The following is a 21,104-nucleotide window of genomic DNA, read 5'->3' as shown; positions in this document are numbered from 1 at the left end:
GCACCCTTGTGGGCAGGGCTGCGCTTATTATGTGCCAACTGGAAACATCTGGGCACCGTGTTCCCAGACAGTAACGTTGTAACTGACCCTTCATTCTGTCTCTTCCTCACCTACCTGCTTTATCATGGCCTTAAAAGCCAGTTTGTGACTCTCAGGAGTTGGCTGCTAATCTTAGTTTTTGGCTAGATCTCAAATAAGATACATTTGAGCTCAAAAGCGACTGGCTACTCACCTTATTTCTAGCATTATTTCAGGCTTCAAGGCTTTTACATAATAGGATAACTTCCTTTTATAAAGGAAACAAATGGATGTATGAATTGAATTTCACATAGCTTCCCTAGGACACAGCAGTAATATTCAAACTGATTACATGCGAGATGTTGGTGAAAGAGGTGTGCAGTCTGAAATCAGATAAGCTTTGGCATTATCTTATCTTCATTTGTCATTACTGGGTCCAGGGTGTTTACCAGGTTTCTGTTTTAATCTTCCACCACATTAATTTTCCTGCCTGAAAAAGCGAAACGTGTGACACACTGTGATGCAAGCAGTGGTGTATGATAAAACTACACTGAAGTTTGATTCCCTGTGTAGGCTGAGTCATAATACTGTTTTTCTTCTGTTAGTACACACCTATTGTGTTATCCTTTTATAGTACTTCTAAATTCTGTCATGAAATTCCCGATTAAAGAATTTGCATTACTTCTGACGTTAGGAGAAATACGTAAATACTGACTTGTTTTTCTAGCTCTGCTGATTCCAGAGCAGCAGAGGACAAAACAGATTATAAGGAAAGAGTGTAGCTCTCCCAGTCATGGTAACCTGTGTGTGTGTGTGTGTGTGTGAGAGAGAGAGAGAGAGTGAACTAGATTAAGGACTGTGGCCATTTCATAAAATAATGTCAAAAAGAATCGAAAGATGAAATGTAATATTGTGAGCACATTCAGTGTATCGTTCGTTATGGAGCATGTTTTGTGCATTATGTTCCCTCACACTCAGGAGTACCTGAGCTTGGCAAACAGGAATCTCTTTCACTGAGGTTGTCTTTTCAAAGTTTTCTTTGTTTGTTTTTTGGGGGGTTTTTTAGAAATCAAAGAGGTTTTCTTGTCTGATGCTGAGCCACCAGTGAGTTTCTTCTAAAAAAATGAGCACATTAGAGGAAGTTTTTAATGCAACTGTATTCTATTCTGGGGTGCTTCTGTGTTTAATTGGGATTTTTAAAAACCTGGATATGACATTTTAATGGAAAAACTCAAAAAAATGATACATCACAGAATAGATATTTCTGGGAACTTCTGTTAGGGTAAACACAGGCGTGGTTCCTTGTACAGAACCAGTTTTGGATATTTAATAAATTGAAAAGCGTAGGAAACCAAGCAGACCTGCTGGTGGAGAAACTATTTGAAGTTTTGCAAACAAATGACCACTGATGGAGAAGACGGGTAATGGAGAAGGTTCCCCTTCAAAGTAAATTTTGCACCTTTTAAAATATGTTGACTGTTTTGTTTTTTGTCTGTTTTCTTAACTGATTAACTGATTATTTTACATTACCTTTCAATCGATCAGATTATTGTCTTTGATTGTTAATTATTTGTCCTTTTCTCTCTTTCTTTCTCGTTTATTGGGATGCTGTCTCCGGGTGTCCTCCTTCCTGAACCTTCATGGACCTTGAATACAGGTAGAACACATTTTTTCTTATATAAATGACACATTAGGAAGTTTTTGTATTTTTTTTGTATTTTTTTGGTTTTGATTTGCTGACCTTTCCTCACTTTCTTTGGTGTGATTTTGAATTAAACATGGGTTACTGTCTCTTCCTGGTTGTTTTTTTCCCTCAGATTTCTCTTGCACTCTTGCTCTTGAATTTGACACCGCACACTTGTGTTGTTGTGCACTGTTGCCTTATTGCACAGTTGATTTTATGACTTGAACGCTTTAGGTTCTTCATAAAGCCCAAGCTCAAAGATCATGTTTAAACAGCAGATGTCATTTTCAGAATGTGTCTAAGTTATTTGTGTGCGGTCCTATGTTTGATGCTGTAGGTGGTCCACAGTCAAAGCAGATATGGGCCATAGTAACACGTACAAATGCTTGTTTTCATTCATTTAAGTGTAATTGTACAGTGGAACTTTTGCACAACAAGCTAGTTGAAAAATGCATATCAGAGCGAGAGAGGCCATTTAAGAGAAAAAGCATGTTGTATTTTTGCTGATATTATTTTGATTTGTTATATGAATATATTAAGACATCTAATAGCCACATGAGAGCGTGAACAAGCAGTCTCTTGTGCTCTCTCTCTTTCTAACTGGTTGATTTTTATGCTGTTCTTCACAGATCCTGTTGTGCTCAGATTTATATCTTTAAAACAGAGGCTTAAAAAAATAACATTAGTGTTATGTGTTACCACAAGCTGTGAACAGCACCCTCCCTCTGAGTGCCACAGCCCTGTCAACAGGTTAAAAAAGTCTTCCATCTGTCTCAGTCCCCAGCCAGGTGTTTAATGGCAGCCTTTACTTCGCTGAGCTTATCCCTGCTTCCTCAGATAGTTGACAGTCATCAGTAATTAACTAACCCCCAAGAGATTTTGCCTACAATTAGTATTCAGCACACCAGAAAAGACATCACCCCCAACGTTTCACCACATTCCACATCCGAAACACTGATAGTCAAACAAAGTACTTTTCTGTACGTTTGTCAGAAAATTAACCGGATTGAATGCAGCAGAGCAAAAATGACTAGACTCTTGGTGGAAGGGAACATATATCAGAGTGTACTGCAACTTCTCCGATAGGCCTAATTGGGAAGCGACAGTAACATTGTGAAAACAAGTGCCATGAGCAACAGGACTAACTGCCACAAACTGCTGTATTGAGGCTTATAGTGGGGGTTCTGTTACTTTATGAATACAAAGAGTGGTGATATTAATTATTATTATTTTTTAATATTTGTAACTTTTTAGCCTTGAGAATTTTTGCAGCTCTCAAGAATATTTATTTGACTTGGAGCCAAATAAATATACTTTACTATAAAACAACAACGATGTAAAATTCACTTGAATCAATATCTCTTTGGACCTCATATTTAATTAGAAATATGAGTTCCAGCTACTAAATACTACTTCAGTTTTTTGTTTTTTTTGTTTTTAAATTATTTGAGATGTTTGAAGGATACAAAATGATGTCAAGGTATAGAAAAGGAAAAAAGTTACTAAGACAAAACTACAGTATATGAAATTTTGATGCCTCAATCATGTCATGTCAGGTCATTTTAATCAATGTTATAAAGTAAACAGCATGAATTTCCCAAAAGGATAAAATAAAGAAAGAAGAAATTCTATGGAATGATATTTATGCCATAGCAAGTGCACGAGCAAAAACATAATCCATAATCAAAACGTGCCCGAATTCTACCGTTTTTAAGATGTTTTTCAGTATTAAAGTGAAGCCAGTGATAAATGAGTACTCCCACAGGTGTGCAATAGAAATAAGAGCTGTAAGTAAATGGGCAAATTGAACTTTCAAAAAGTCAACAAATCCTCAAGACTGATGTCTAGCACAGATCAACTCTTTCATACTGACTATACATGTGCAAATATTTCATTATAAACTCTAATATCATGAAGCAGAATTAGAATAATATAAAATAAAAATCAACTAGTCTCTGTATGAACACTATTAAGATTTGTAAATAAACAAATACATAAACTTTACTAAACTGTAAAGAATATCAAGGAAATTGTACAAAAAATATTTGAGCATTGACAGGAGAAAGCAGACAGATGTGTGGTGTTTCCCTGTGGTCTGCCTGAACCAGCCTGGAGACCAGAGTGATGGATCAACAGGCATAACCGATGTTAATCCACTGGTTAGCTGCACAGAGATAACCACAAAGCATATAAACTAAGCACACCTAGCACGCAGCAGATGCTAGCACTGGTGTGTAATATAGTTACAAAACCCTTTAGATTTACACAGCATGATAGCAACAACCTGAACTGTTTATCAGACACTAATTCAGACAAATGAGCTACTTACCAAAGCCTATCACATCCTTTTGTCCTGTCCACTCCACAGACTGTTCAGAGAAGCTGAAATATGTGAATGAGCTATTACAGTGAGTGGGGCACTGCAGCCAGATGTGTACAGCTGTTTTACTGAGTGAACCGCATTTATTGGTAGCAACATAAAAACATTTTATAAAATTAACTTAATTGATTAGGAACCAAATGTTCCTTTTTTGTAGGAATGATGCTGGCTTCTTGTTATGATGATTTATTTTTTTTAAATAATAGAAGCTATGTAACAACAGGCTAATGGGACGGCAGTGCAAGGCTTCAGAACTTGCCTCTGGTTTAAAATATTTCTTGAGCAGTAAAGTAAACCAATGACAGTTGCAACACAGCAAATAATAATTGTTGATAATTTGGTAAACTTTGTTTTTCAAATTGAGATAACTTCCTGTACATGGAAGTCCTACCGACAACAACACTAGACGTTCAGCAGATGTCGAAAAAAAAAGACCTGGTGTTACAAAATAACCTCTTCAGTTGACCAAAATTGGAGATCCAAAAATGACCTATAAAAGACGTCACACCGATGTCACTTTGCACAGTGGGTATGAACCCATGAATCAAGTTATTGATGTGCTTTCTTTACACTAGTGCAGTTTTGGCAGCACCCAACAACACCTCGGCCTGGCCATAAAATGCCCCACTGTTTAGTCAAAGCTTCGCCTGACCTCACAGATCTCTCGCTCTTTCACTCCAACCGTGACTGCACTAATAGGGACGACTGAGCTTCTTTCAAGGAGGTGAGAGTTGAATCAGTTAGCTGTTTTTCTCCTTCACTAGAATGTAAGACCCAGAAAAGCATACAGCCTGACCAAGGATGTTGGATTTGCTTTAACACTGACAGCAAAAAAGCAGCTTGGCTGATATTAAGTACCAGATTAGGAGGGAGACAGGTAGAGAAAAGGAGGACTAGAGTGCAGGGAGGAAGGTGGAAAGAGAGTCTGTATGCACTAAAAATATCTGAATGTAGGGAGCAAGAGCAAACAGGAATAGGGTTATATTAGGGGCATGAATTTTTTTGCTTTCATCATTTGTTATGTGATATCAGCAACAAGTGATAGTATTCAGCATCTGCCTGTTCCACCTCTAGTATAACTTGCCCTCTTTCTTTCTCTACATTGTGAAGCACATACAGTGTCAGACATCGATTGGCCAGAAGGTTGTGAATTTATATTTGTAATACCATGGTGTTAGAGCAGATAGTGATACCCTGTCTATCCCTGGGTCTCTCCTAACTATTATTGTGTATCTCTTTATTTTCTTTCTCTTTTCTTTGCCAAAGTGTGTTCTTGTTATTCAGGTCACACATAGCGCTTTCTGCCTGTCTTGAATTTTAAACCACTAGTAAGACTTTGCTTTTTAACTCGGTAAAACCGCGAGTTCTCTCCCATTTTTTGCCCACTTTTTGCATGCAGCTCTAGCGAGTCAAGAGACGTTTCTCATTCGAGTATTTTGTCATTCTGATTTTAAAACTCAAAACAATCGGAGTCATGCTGGTGTACTGACAGAGTAATTAACACAATCAGTGAACTGTGTTGGCTCATGATGTGCCTCGTTGCTAGCAGATTTATCCTGGAAGATGATGATGATGATAGCCATGGATTTGGTGCATCTCTCAGAAGTTTATTACATTTAGGATTCAGCCGCTCCTCTGTGTCTTCTTTCTACATATGTTTCAGTCTTTGCCATCTTATCCACCTACAGTGCATTCATATGTGTGTGTCTGTGTGTGTTTGCAGTTACTCAGAGTTCCAAGGGATATATTATCACTTGCCAGTGAAAGCTTTTTCACACTGTTTTTTTTTTTCTATTTTATTTTTGTTGAAGTTCCAGTTTTAGTAGGATTAATAATGTAATAAACCCCAGGAATGTTTCATTTGAATTAAATTGGTTTTTCATCATTTGAAGTACTGTATGAGCAGCTCTTCTTCTGTGGAGTGTCAAAGCAATTGCGGCAGGTAGCTGCTTGTTCTGACTACTCTGTCTCTCACAAACAAGGCCAGCTGTTAATTTATCATCATTTGCTGTGTTTGGAGGAGAACCAATTTGGCAGCGGACTGTCAGGGCTTTAGATTGAGGACCCACGTGCAAGAGATGAACTGGTAACCCATTTAGATGGTTTTATTCGGGGGGTTTTTCTATGTGAGAAAATTCTTTTTTTGTTCATCTGTTGTACTTTTTAAAATTTGTATAATGTTTTCTGATAGCAGCTTTGTTGACAAAAAAATATTTTTAAGATATTTTGGTGCTAGTTTTTCTTTTAAATTATTTGAACTTATAATATCTGACATTGGCCAAAAGATGGGTCAATCACAAATCTATCACAGGGTTTAAATAAAGAGGCAGACAGTCATTCATTTTCACATCTTTGGTCTAGAATCATCAAGAAAGAGAACATGCACGTTTCTTGGACTGTTGAAAGAAACCACAGTGATCGAAAGAACCCATGAAGGGATTGAGAACATCCAAAAGTCCACACACAAAGGTCCACGCTGGCCTTCTTGCTGTGAGGCAATTTTTAAAATCCAGCGTTAACAGAGACAAAGACTGCTGCTTTCCTGCCACAGCCATGAATTCAAAACACCCATTTTAAATTTGTCATGTGAGGTTTTATTGTGTATGAAAACAGGGCCCCTAAAGTAGAGATTTGTTCTGTCATTACATCAGGGTCCAATTTCAGAAAAATCCCTAAATAGTCGGTCTTTGGCCTCTTACGTTAAATCATTGTAAAATATGAATGTAGCATTTCCATAGTGTGGAGCAGGAACATGCATGTGTATAGTAGGACAATTAGTAGTAAGTACGGGAATATAACTGACACTTCAATCAAATTTAAAAAATTAAATGATCAAAGTTTGTCACATTGCACCAAAGTAAAAAATAAATTAACAGAAACCCATCATTACATTGTATGCACACAATTGTAGCTAAACACAGAGCTAAGAATATCAAATACACAGGTCGCCTGATAGACAGTCTTGGAATTGTAAACATGTCGGAATTAAGGGGACTAGTTGTTGGACTTTAGAGAAGGAATGTTGTCCCATTCTCACTTCATGGTGTTCTAAATGCTTTCAATTGGTGAAAGATCTGGACTGCAGGCAGGCCAGTTCAGCACCCGGACTCTTCCACTTTGTGCCCCTGGACTCTTCCACTCCATAGGTACTAACGAACCCTCACATCATCAGAGATACAAGTGTTTGACTTGACAGCTGAGTGTTAATAACGAGCTGTATGGTCCCTTTTTTCTAATGTGCAGAGAATAAAGTGTCCATGTCTCACTAAAAATAAATAAATAAATTAATTTTAACAAATTGATAGAACATATTTTTCGCTTTGCCTCAGTCCAACTTAAGTGAGCTTTTCCCCAGAGAAGATGTCAGTGTTTCTTGACCATGTTCACACATGGCTTAACCTTTGCATGATAGAGCTTTAACCTGGATTTGTGGATAGGAAAGGTAACTATGTTTATAGACAGTGACTAGTGGAAGTGTACCTGAAACCATGTAGGGATTTCCACAATATAGTCATGCCTGTTTTTAATACAGTGCTGCCTGAGGATGTGAAGATCACAACACATTTTTCAGCCTTTGTGCACAGAGATTTCTCTGTTCATGATATTATGCAGTGTTGATAATGAGATATTCTTAGTCTTTACAACTTTACCTTGAGAAAAATTATTATACATTTTTTCCACAATTTGTATATATAGTTGTTGTGCAGATTAGGGAACCTCTTCCCATCTTTATTTCTGACAAACCCTGCCTCTCTAAGATGCTCTTTTTTCAACCATGTTAGTGGCCGGTTACCAGGTAATCTAATTAGTTGTTATTCTGGCTGTTTCTTTTTAGTATCACTTACTTTCGTTGCCTTTATCCCAACAATACTGTTTTATGTTCTACTGTCAATAAAATATACATATTTTATATTACATATTTTTATATTACATTTCCCCCCCTTGTCATGTCTGTTCTGTGGTTATCACAGTTTTATGTGTGACACCAATGACCTTCCAACTCCCTGTGCTTACTTTTGTTTACCATTGGCATGCTAGCCCCCCCCCCAGTGGTTTCTATGTTCTAGGATCTAGACTTGTGAAACCAAGTGAAAGCTGTGGTTCTCTAGGCATGCAGTGTTACCCTGTAAGGGAGTAAGGAAATAGGAGTTAGTTCCACATAATGATGGAGCCAACTGTCAGCTTTCGAGTATTACATTTCTCTGCAGGGCCTGCCTAATTCAAGCTGGATGTTTGGAAACAGTGAATTTTAAATATAGAGGTAGGAAAATCTCTGAGGGTCAGACAGTAATTGACTCTTTGCTTCTCTGGCTCTGTGCAGTGATAGTGATGTGTTTTGACAGGAGCCCATCTACAAAGGTTTCACCTTTCCTCCCACCTTTCATTTTTTCCCAGTGTATCTGTGTGCTCAGCGTATTATCTTAAACACCCCTGAAGTCATGCCTATAAGGAGCTTGTTTTACATCAAGCAATTCTGGTGAATATTTATGGAAAGATTAATAAACAAATAGATGAATACTTTCATATTCAGCAATCCTTTCTGGCTCAAGATTTTGAGCTTGTTCTGTACACTTCTCTGGAAGCAAAAAATTATAAACTTATATTGTGTAAGTTGATAAATTGAGGCCTCTCTGTACTAATATGGTTTTAAAGAGACATCTATAGAGTCACATAGATATTGACACTGATTAGACTGGGGAGTATTAACTCCTCCCAGTCTTCTCTCTATCTGCTCTCCTTTGCTTAGCCATTTTTTCCCCCACACTGTTTTGAAATGTAAGCCAACCAAATCAATCTCTTTAATATATGGATCAAAATGCTATGCAAGACACTTCAAAAATATTCAGAGAGCAAAGAAGATGAAGGAGAATATGAAATCTCTTTTTCTATGAATCACCTTGAGCCAGTGCTGGAGATGTTTCAGAACTGACTGGGAGCTCCAAGCCGATCATCATATTAATCTCCTCCACTGGGTGGTACTGTAGAAATCTGGACTGAACTTGAACTCCAGAGTAAGTACACAAGCATCAGCATGTTTTTATGTAAATTTAGCCAACACTGTTATATATAATTGGTTCTAACATAGATAAATATCAGATATCGGCTTCACATATGTACTGTATCGCTTGTAATAGGGATAAAGTAAACATCTTTTAAAATATTTTTGCATAAATGTTTGGATTTATTGATTTACAGACAATTTTTTTTTAAAATGTTACCTTTTTACAGAAGTTGAAAATAATCTATGTCTGTTGACAGACATGTCAGTTCTGTAAGCCGAGAGCAAACATTACACACGGTGACAGCTCGCTAGACGATAGCTCAGGGTTCACTCTCCACGGGCTCTGTGGCATCAGGGTTTGGTGTTTTAATGTCATGTGTTATGCCGCCAGTGTCAGGAATGGAACCAGGAGTGGATGTGACCCACAAATAGGGAGAGACAGCAGGCAGGAGTCCAGGAGACACAAAGACATCTCAGTGTACTGCCAAGGTTACGCACCTTAACAATACACACACGCACGCACACACAAGCAGACACACACACAAATACTGCTATTTTGCCAGAGGTTACTCAGCTGGCTGACAGCAACCAACAAATAAAAGAATCCCACCGCTGAGCCAGCTGACTGGCATAAAGAGCCTTTATCCATGGCCAAGGAAAAGAAGCACCCTGTCACAGAAAGAGAAGCCAGGATGGGAACGTTGAGGAAAAAAAGAACCATAATCTGTCCCAAAGGTAAGATATGAGACTGGCAAAGGAAGTATTGGAGGTTTGAAATAACATCCCGGTGCTCTGGAGCTGAATCAGCCCCAGAGGGGAGAAACTGGCTGGACGAGGCAGAGCCAGTGGATAGATGTACAGGTGATATTTTATTCAGCACTTTGCAGTTGTCATACAGATTGATATGCTGCGATCACTGTTGTTCCCATTGGAACATGCTGTGCTAGCCCTCGATCATCCTCCATTGAAGCAACTTGGCACAAAGGTGTTGGTGAACCTGGATTTTTTCAGTGGTGTTAAACTAAGTTTAAGTCTTGAAATTAATATTTTAAAAGGTTGGTTCAAGGAGTTAAGTTTTAATTGGGGATTTGCTGGAGGGTGATGTTTATCCCCTCCTCTGCTGAATTTTTACAGCATATCCAGTGGGGACTAAATTTCATGTCAAGAAATTTCTGATTATCTACAGAACTCTATGAAGTTGAGATCTGCTACTTTATATTTCATTTTGTTTAAATGGGAATCATGGACTGCTGAATGTGGAAACTTGCTAGATGTATTTTATTTGTTTGTTTGTTTTGGCTCACATGTAGAAATATACCCTACCTGCCAATTTAAGTGCCCATGCAAGGGGGGATTTTATTTTAACATGCCTATGGGAAAGAGAGGGACTTAAATTAAATAATTCAGTTAAATTTTACGTAAAGTAAATTATTGACATATATTTGTTGAATGACTAATTGTGTTTAAATCAATATAAAAACATTAACTGTAGCAACAGATGCCCAGAAAGCATGGACCGGTGTGTCTATTGTTCATTTCACACTTTGCCTCTCCAAAATGTTAAATGTACACATATGCAGAAGTTGCAGTAATATGCAGTAACAGCAGAGAGAGCTATTTTATTTCAAGCCAATATGAAAATAATCACAGGAAAATGTTTAAAAACACATCATTAAAACATTTGCATTAATATACATTAGCTAGCTGAATCGTTTCTGACCATTAGGGACCCGGGAATCTACTTCATATGTTTTTTGCTCACTAACAACTTTAAATCCTTTATTTGCAATATATTGCAAGATTGCAGAAACTGCAGTATAATGCAATTTCTGCATGCATGTCTGTTTCATGCTTTGCCTCTCCAAAACGTGCAGTGGAGACAGTGGACCTGCATGTCTATTACCCATTTTGCCGTGATACTGGATAATAAATACACTAACTGTATCACTATAAAAATTAATCCTGATTCTCATAATAAACCACTTGCAGTCACATCTTGAGCCTTTAATCATTTGACTGACAGAAGTCTTATGAATATTTAGTGACAGTGGGGCATGGGGGAGGGGGTTGGGGGCAAAATGTCAAGCAGGATTCTATTTTGGCATGTTGTGTGATGTTCAGTTGTCATGTGTTGGTGTTTTGTCATTACTTGTCATGACAGACATGTCAGAAGAACATTTCAGTCTCTTAGCCCTTTGAATCTGGCAAATTTGCTCATTTATTGTTTTAACTTTTCTACATGAGTTTTTGGCTTATTGTTATGCAGGTGCTAAAAGCTCCGTATTTCTTCAGTCCAACAGTTTGTCACTGGATTCAGGTTTCTTTTTTTTTTTTTTAACCAGCTAAGATCTGACAGATATACAAATAAAACCTTTGTGCTTGGCTGTAAGTGTTGCATGAAATGTCACATGTGAAGTTCTTGTTTTCTCTTGTTTTTTGGTGACGATAAGGCTTGATATACCCTCAGGTGTGCCCCATATCCCCCCTCCAGGCATGCCTTTACCAAACTTTAACACAATGCTGTTTGTTGTCTCAGGAGACTTTACTGTCACCTTGTTTCAGAGCAAAAGGCTTCATAAAACCCTGTGATCAGATCATCAGCCATCTACTTTTATTACACTCTTAAAGTATAGTCTCATCTGTGCAGAGATGTTAGTGTTTTGCTGTAGAGCATGAATTATTATGCTATTCTCTTATCTTGGAGTTTGTAGAAGAAATTTGGATCTTTCTTTAAACTTCTGAATAACAATTCAGATGAAAGGAAAACAAAATTGAAACCAGTAGCAATGACAAATACACAAATGTGTGTGTGTGTGTGTGTGTGTGTGTGTCTGTCTGTCTGTCTGTCTGAAAAAAATGAAATAACATAGTGTTATCAGTCTTATACTTGGAGATACTGGCCAGCAAGGATTGTCCATGTAAACTTGTGTTGCCAATACTGCTGATGCTGCAATCCAAATCACCACGTTTTTGAGTGGTGAAGTAAATTTGACTTTACTTCATGGATATGCGCGAGAGAAACACCTGGAACCTGTCAATTGACAACAAAGACAGAAAAATATGCTGCAAATATAATTCAACAGTCTTTCTTGAAATTAAAGCACGACAAGTGATTTTGACCGTATGTTTTCACTAATAGTAATGTTGAATATGAGCAAGTGGGTATATCAGACACAATTGTTCTTTGTTTTCTCTTTTCACTGTATATTAACCAAAGCATCGTGAATATTCTGATGAATTTTACAGCAACATGAATTCATGAGCTCCTCTTTATCATTAAGGAATGTTTCTATGTTCATGAAGAGAAATAACGTCTAATTTGGTTCTCTTTGACTGTGATCAGAGCCTTGTACTATGCATACACTTCATGCTGGGAGATCTTAAAGGCTGATAAATAGTTATACAGCATAACGTCATTATGAATAAACCAAAATGTGCTCTATCACAAAAAGATAGATCTGGAAATCCCAGAAAGAGGAATAAACCTTAATATCCCTCTTTAATGAAGGAAGTCATTTTAGCAGAGATTATTCTCAGTGAAAACTTGGCTCGTCTCTGTTCTGCGCTGCAGCACACAAATTATTGTGTCATACTGTGTGTTTGCCTATGAGAGGGGTTGAAAATGACCACTGTGTCTTGTGTAATGGCCTCTCTGTGGAGGACGTGAGGAATGAAACCACAGTGTGTGTAGATGTTGCTTAATTTCATTTGCACGCCGACTTCGCAAATGTTTGTGTTAGTGAGAAATGTCAGTGAGTTTTGATGGATTGGATCTGTGCATTCATATACACACCAAAGCATCGCTCTTTCTGCCTCATCATCCAAGGAAGTCAGCGACACAATTATGCATCAACCAGTGGCAGGAAAACAAAAATGAGCTTCTCTGCTTCTTCCATACTAGGAAAACACTCCAACCAAATATTATAACTTGACATTAATACAAAGTACTTTGTCCTTCCATTATTATACTACTTGTAAACTATTTTGAGTTTAGCCTGTCCTATTATAAAGCTTAAAAATCAGAATATTTACCAGAGTTATTGAGACTGCATAGTATTGTACTTAGTATGGTGGCTTGCTTCTGAAAAGAAAACTAAAAGGGAAAAAAACACAAGCGTTAAACTGCATTTCTCCACAATAATCATAATAAATCTGAGGTTTGTAGGATTTTGTCATTAGGGCTTTTAATGATTTCAATTATGGAGAAAAGTGAAATGATTTGCAACCTTAATAAATATTCACCAGAGGCAGAAACAGAAACATTTTTCAGCTGTGTAAACATGTTCTGAAATCAACCACATTTTTTTGGCTAATTAGTCTCTCCAGAGATGCTTCTTAAAATTTGAGGCTGATGTTATTTGAAGACACGATGATGATGCTATAACCAGCTTTGAGTTGAACCAATGAGATAAGAGTTTGATTGAATTACATTTGTTTTGCTGTGACAATGCTTTCAGCAGTAGGAGCAGTAGTAGGATGATGTGTTGTTACACACACACACACTCATGTAGCAGCATCCCGCCATGTCTATTAAGTTCACTTTGAAACTTCACTTTGAATTAATCAGTTTAGAAGCTGTCATGTGTAAAACACTGCTGTAGCAGCTGTGTGAGTGCATGTGTGTGTGTAGTGCTACAGCAACTGTTTCTCCCCTTGGAGAATTACTGGCACCACAGAATACTTACTTTCTTCAGCCAGAACAGTGTGTGTGTGTGTGGGTGTGTGAGTATCTCCTGTGTAAAAATTTAATTTGTTTGTTTGACACCTAATTATATACTTGTAAGGCTTTCAGATTTATTAAATATTGCATGCACTGCTACTTTTAGAAAGTGTGTAATCTGTGAGATGGTGCTAAAATAATGGGTGCAGTACATTTAATGTTAGGAAATGGCACCTTAATCAAACAATGTATAATAAGTAGAAAGAAGAGCGAAAACAAGAATTAATGATTAAAATTGCATACTGCACATCCTGTCTGTCTTGACTTGTTTATAATAATAACCTGATATTCCCCATTCTTCTTTGGAAAGCAACACTTTTAAGTTTTCTTTCAAAAATGATAATCGTGTGTGTGTGTGTGTGTGTGTGTGTGTGTGTCACAATGTAGTTACAACATAAAGTTACTTTAGGTTGATTTCCCCTTAATGGTAAATCTAAGTGTTTTAATATAATTTCGTACTGACTTCATAATAGAAACTGTGGTTAAAATGGTCTGAAATGATCCTGAACAGCATTCATTGCTTTTAATCTTTTTAATGTTTTTTTTTAATGCTTTTAATTTTTAATGTGCTACAGCGTACGGTACATTGCACAATAAGTACTTAGTGAAGAAAAAGGTAGCTGACATCAATTTGCATTTTGGATAATGACACTAAAGTGACACTTGGCAAGTTCTAGTTTTATCTTTTCTATGGCAAGAAGATGAATAGCACCCATAGCAGAATAGCTAATACACTATAGGGTCTCTTAATTTTTTAATTTAGTTGTTTTCAGCCTCATTGCTACAGGTGTATAAAGTCAAAAACCTGTGCATACAGTCTGCCTTTACAAACATTTGTGAAAGAATGAATGGTTCCAAAGAGCTCCCTGGATTTGATCATGACAGTGTAATAGGATGCCACAACAAGAAACCAGTTCGTGAAATTTCTTGAAATCACCTGTAAGTGATATTATTGCAAAGCAGAAACATTTAGAGCACAGCAACTAGGCCATGAAGTGGACCAGGTAAAGTTACATAGGGAGGTTGCCTAGTGCTGAGGCACATAGTGTATAAAAGTCATATGTTCTCTGCTGACTGAAGAAATGCAGAGTTACAAATCTTCCCTGGCATTAACATCCACTCAAAAAATGTGTGCCCAGAGGTTCACAGCGTGGGTTTCCCTGGCTGAACAGGGAACCCATGCTCGGTGCACGTCTAGGTGGCCCATCACTTAGGTCATATATGGCCAAATTTACTAACACTGATAACCATGTCACTTAATTTGAAATTTGCTCAATGATGACCTAAAACCTCCAATCAAAAGGAGTCACACAATACCAGCAGTGACAAAATTCCCTGCAACTCTTCAATTTTTGATGTTGCACTCTTTTTCACTTGCTGTGCCCCGTCTGTGGCAGGAATTTCACGGCCAGGCTCGAAGTTAAATGCCTGAAGAATAGAGCGAACATGAAAATGTTGACTGTGGGTCTGGTCTTAAAAATAATCCGGTTTGGATGGATGTGAGAAACAGGAATACTTAATAGCAGCCATGTTTCATGTTTTTTTGATGTTTTGAATTGGTTTGATGAGTTAAAGGTGTATGATTTTGTTTTGATAAATAAATAAACTTTAAAAAACACATTTCTCAATAAAGTTTTTACTACACTCACATAAACTGAAAAACTAATTAATACAGTTCATTAACACACAAATCCAAGACACCCCATACAACTCAAGAATAATTTAAGAGCTTATTCATTATTATTTTCCGGTATGGAAAATAGAGGAATGGATCCCATTGGCGCTTCATGTTAGGCGACAGTCATGAGGTCAGCTTGTGTTTATAATAAATTCTCAGGTTTAAAAAGAATAATAACACTTTTTTGTTAAATGTAAAGTCAGATCAAAAGAGTAAAGTGTCTGTCTTGTATACAAAACTGTATAGTTAGGACCATATTTGCAGCATTCTTCTCTCTGACAAACACTTTTCCAGTCCTTCCATACTTGGCTTGGATTTTTGGAGGATTCATGTCATACAAACAGAGAATATACTGGTAAATATGTCAGAAATGTGTTTGACATGTTCAGGAAAGAGGCGATGAACAAGCTAACAAGTCTGCAGAGACTCAACAGAAGAATCATCCAGAGCACACATAAAGCATTTTCTTTTCTGTTGTCGGCAGCAGACAAGCGGAAAAAATTGGAAGCCTCACACAAGTGCACCCCAAAACGTTAAACTTTAACTCTATGTTTACAAAATGTGGCAAAGACCTACACGTCGACTTTTTTTTTTTACTCGATTTCTTTTCGGCGGAGGCTTCAGAGGTGACTTCAGCCCAACAGATCCGTATTGACTGAATACAGCACGTATGTCAGTGACCCTGACAACTCACTGACAGATACTTTTAATGACTAACAGAAGTAATGTGCCAAATGTCAGATCTGCTCAGAAGAAGTTGGCAGTTTAATCCAGTGTCAGAGGTTATTTTAAGACTGAGGTATCTTTGTGTGTGTTCGTATGTTTTTTTTTCTGCCCCACAGAAGCTAGAGCCTTTCATGTTGGGAAGCCTGGGGATGTTGTGCTCCGTGCCCTTAAAAACAGCATTGTCAAAGGATAGCATTGATGTTGAGCCACACAAACATACCTTTCATTCCAAGTTTCATTTTTCTTTCAACATCCATAATGATTTTTTGATCATTGTTATTTTTAAGTAGCAATGGTTAAGCACTCATCACAGCAGAGTTAGTGGAGGCAAATCTAATCATAGCTTACAGTTTATGAGAATATAATAATATCAGCTTAATTCATTTATTAGCAAAAACTGGTTAAAATTGGATCTTTAATCAGTATATCATCGAAAAACAGTGTGGTCTCTGCAAGAGCGGCGGCCTTCATACTATCTTAATTTGGATTTGTATAATCCACTGCATTACACACAGATTTTACATGTTAAAGCTTCCCCTTGGCCTCAGGGCGAGAGGGGTGAATTACCAGTGGGAGCTCTCTGTGCTTACTCCAAATTCCTGTCAAGAGTCATTAACCTGCTTCTCCACACCAATTTACAGGACTGCTTACTGACATAAATCCCACTTTTCATGCAGTGTCGCAGTCATATTATAAAACATTAATAAATCCATCCAGTAGCTATACTTGTTTTACCCCTTGGGGGGGTCACAATGGGCCAGAGCTGTTTGCCATCTGCTGAATGTGCTGCAGTGGCTGCTCAACTCTGTCACATACTAAAAACTCCCATACAAAATAGGGCTAAAAACCTGTGGGACTGACTCTGGAAAACACCCTCAGGAGCCACAGGGGCTCACATGTTAAAATCTAACAATATGGGACCTGATTGGAAAGTCTGCATATGTGTGTTTGTGTCATTGTGCAGCAGTCAGTGTTCCTTCTGTAAGCATCACTGAGAATAGTTTATTAACTTTTAATGATGGAAGATCTCTGGAGAAATGTATGTCATAATTTCTATATTTAATTCTTAGAAAGCAATTTCTTTGGTTTTAAACAAGCTTAGGCTGACCAAATGCTCCTCAGATTTGTAAGCCATCTGCATCAACCAAAAAGCCAAATCCACAGTTTATTTTACGTTATGTTAGGCTGCAGGCTTTTAACAAAATGAGAGGCAAAAAGTTGGATCTTAAATCATCTTAAATAACTGAAGTAAGCACCACTATAGGACAACAGACATAAAGCAAAGCTTAAAGTATCTGGCTATCCCCCAGGTCAACAGGAACCATGATGAGGGAGGTGCTTCCCATGGTGAACTAAGCGTTTCTTCTTCACTCGCTTCTTTTTCAGTCTCTGTGTGTTTATACATCACTATTATTGATTACGAATGATTGCTTTTAATTAGTTAGTAATTAATTTTAAACTCTAGTGCTCTCCCCTGTGTGTCTTTTGTCCTGCCTCCACCTTACTCTTCTCTTCCCCCTCACCCTCAACACATCGCGGCAGATGGCTGCCCCTCCCTAAGCCTGGTTCTGGTGCAGGTTTCTTCCTGTTTTCTTCCTTCTGTTACCAAGTGCTCGTTCATAGTGGGTCATCCGATTGTTTGGGTTTCGGCACTACTGACTCTTTTGTGGTCAGGTGTTCAGCTGTTGTGTTTACTTGTTTGTGGTGTGTATGTGTGTGTGTGTTCGTGTGTGTGTGTGTGTGTGTGTGTGTGTATTGTCTCTCTGCTGTATTGCATCTTCCTCCCCACAGATGCCCTTACCTAAGGCTTCTCATCACAGTTTGAATTTTAATTCTTATTAATCTCCTCAGGTGTATGTTTATTGAAGTGACTAGGTTGAGTGCCTTGCTTTAGGGCACAACAGCAGGAATCTCATTATTAAAACAAACAGTAGATAATATTAATTGTTTTGACATCTTGCCGATTAACCATTCTGCTGCACTGCAGCCCCTGGACTTGTTGTCACTTTAAATATTATTACAGACTCATGTGTTTGTTGGGCTCATTTAACCCTCCATCCCCAATCGAAAAAAGAGGGGGATTCTGAAACACTCTAAACACCTAGATTTAGCTAAAAAGTATTAATTACAAGTAATTTTTAATTGAAAGATCACAAAAGGCTTTCAAACTATATATGGCAGTTTAACAAGAAGCAACTTACAGATTACCCATTGCACACTCATTGCCAGTATGTTAAGATTGTGTGGCGTAAGGAAAACAGATTTTTCAGAAGGCTTCATGTTAAGATGAGGCAAAGCTATCTCCTTTTACTTTTATACAGTTTTATCTTGTATCATCTCTTCCCTTCAACCTTTTTATCTGCATCCTCCACCACTGCTCTCTCCCACCTCATCTCCACCTCATCCTCCTTCTCTTCACCTGAAGCCTGAACTGAAATCCAGACTCTAAAATATAATTTGTGCATAAACATCCTTATTTTTTCCTGGCATTGTCACAGTTAATTATTGTCAGCAGATTAGACGGAGACCCTTACCTAAGGCTGTCTCCAGAGAGCTGACAACAAGCTAACAACAACAGCTGGTTATAAATTAATGGCAAATTGGCTAACATTAGGCTTGGATGTCATGAAAGCCACACTTCCCTTCTAATGAGCAGTTCGATTAAATTTTCATGTCATATGAGTGTTTATTTTCTAATTACCTGATTCTCATGACGTTAGCGCCTCCACAAAGACAGATTCTGTAACACGGCCTTACATCAGCTGATGCTGGTAAAACAACCAAGCTTACAGCCAGAAAAGTTTCCAACAACTCACCTCAGCATAACTCATCAACACGTATTAGACTTTTTTCACAAAGTTTTACAGTCTCCTCAACAGGAAATAGATTTGGACACACCCAAATTTTGACAGCTGAGATAAACAGATAGTGATAGCCTGCATTAAATTACTATAGATGAAGCGTCCCTACCACTGAAGACAGGCAAAAAAAATAAGGGGCAAGGCGTGGGGGTATAAAATTCTGAGAAGAAAATAAACAATTTTGACAAAGTGGCAAACTACAAGAAAATAATGTCAAACCTTTGAGATTTATGAGAAAAAAAGTTTGCCAGGAACAACTCAGAAAACAGCATATTTTAGTCCAGGAAATTTCCGCATTGGGTATGTTGTGCACTATGGCAACATTAGATGACCTAATTAAATTATATTTTTCCATTATATTTGGATTCAACTCTCACATTATTGTAAGTATCTGGACTTTACACTGCAGTCTGAAGACATTATCACGAACTGAGTCTATTCAAAAGAAAATTAATTTGGATGTAGTGTATCAAGAACTAAAGCACAATGGAGAGATGCAAGGATATTGCTGGTTACATCTTTGGGCTATTCAAATGGGATTTGTGGTACAGCAGGAAACCACCTGACAGATTATTAAAGTAATCAATCCTCATGTTGTGGAGCTTCAAAGAGCCCAGTGTCTTAGGCGACGGCAGTAGGGTACAGCAATAAAGAGCTGCTTTTTTTCCAAAAAATTATCACTTTAATGTTGAAAATTTTGAGTTTTTTCTCTGAATAATTAGTGAAAAAAGTGTTGATGTTATTCAGCTACATTAAAAAATGTTAACCCTGCTTGGTTTGCCAAGTAGCTCTGGCAGGTTTATGAAATGAGAAGTATATCTGGATAATCCACGCTGCCTCAAGGAACATTTCCTGAAAAAAAAAGTCTTCATTATTGCCTTTATAGAGCATTTCTAATAATTATCACTCCACTTCACTGGAATGTCTGTAGAGATTGCCAAGAGTATCAGTCTGCACTCACAGTGGTCTGCTGCAACCGCTCCAGCTCCAAAATTCACTTTGTTTTTGCTCACACTGCATCCACCTGCAGAGGCTTCATGAATTTAAATGCCATTCTGTCTTTTATGAACCAACATGCCAGGGTCATTTCGTCTCCCTATTCTTTGCATGTGGTCTTGCAAAGGTAGAGCATGGGGACTTTGTTGCAAACATTTTTGATTAGAAACATATATTGTAGGGATGACACTGCTATTACATTGCATGCATTTCATTTTTGGGTCAAACGCCAACAACTATGAGAAAAAAATTTCCTTTTCTGTGACTTGTGTTGTGAGAACACTTTAAGAATACTTTCACTTACAGATGACTCAGCATCTCAATGAAAAAGACTTTTCTTGTTTAATTTCAGAGGGAAAATGATGATATGATATTTGACATACCTGTAGACCTAACACAGTGTTGTAAATTGGCGATATATAAAATAAAATGGAAGATACACAATGGCTTGTCTTCAGTGACATGTAAAAAGAAACACACACCCTAAAGTTCTATTTCTTAAGGCTCATTTTAAAAGGTTTGATCCATCTACCTTCTGTGGTCGTATCCTCCAACATCAGGAATCCCAGTCACATCCAACAGGATATTAGCAGGACATAGCATTTTTCCTCCAGAGTCGCCAGGAGCAATACACACACACACACACACACACACACACACACACACACACACACACACACACACACACACACAAACACACACACACATTACCCAACACTTTTTTTTGCCTTGAGTTACATTAACCAACCACCCAAGCTCAACTCAAGAAGAGTACAAGTACAAAGCAGGGTAAGATGTTAAACTGGCAAATAAGCAGTTGGGATGCTTTAATCGGGGTAACAGGTGACTACGCTTAGCATCACTAAACTGGTCTGCCAGTCTTAATTAATCAAGTAACTCTAGATTTTCATTCATGTCTATATTCCTTAAATCATTCTTTCACCAGTATCCATTTTAGCTATCAGAGGAAATCTTTTTATAAGTGATAAAGCACGTCTCTCTAGGTTTTTTTCCTGTGTTACATAATTGAAAGCTAAAG

The sequence above is a fragment of the Oreochromis niloticus genome, linkage group LG14 (assembly GCF_001858045.2).
Source record: "Oreochromis niloticus isolate F11D_XX linkage group LG14, O_niloticus_UMD_NMBU, whole genome shotgun sequence".
Lineage (NCBI taxonomy): Eukaryota > Metazoa > Chordata > Actinopteri > Cichliformes > Cichlidae > Oreochromis > Oreochromis niloticus.
The sequence above is the reverse complement of the archived record's forward strand: the minus strand, read 5'-3'. Positions refer to the sequence as shown.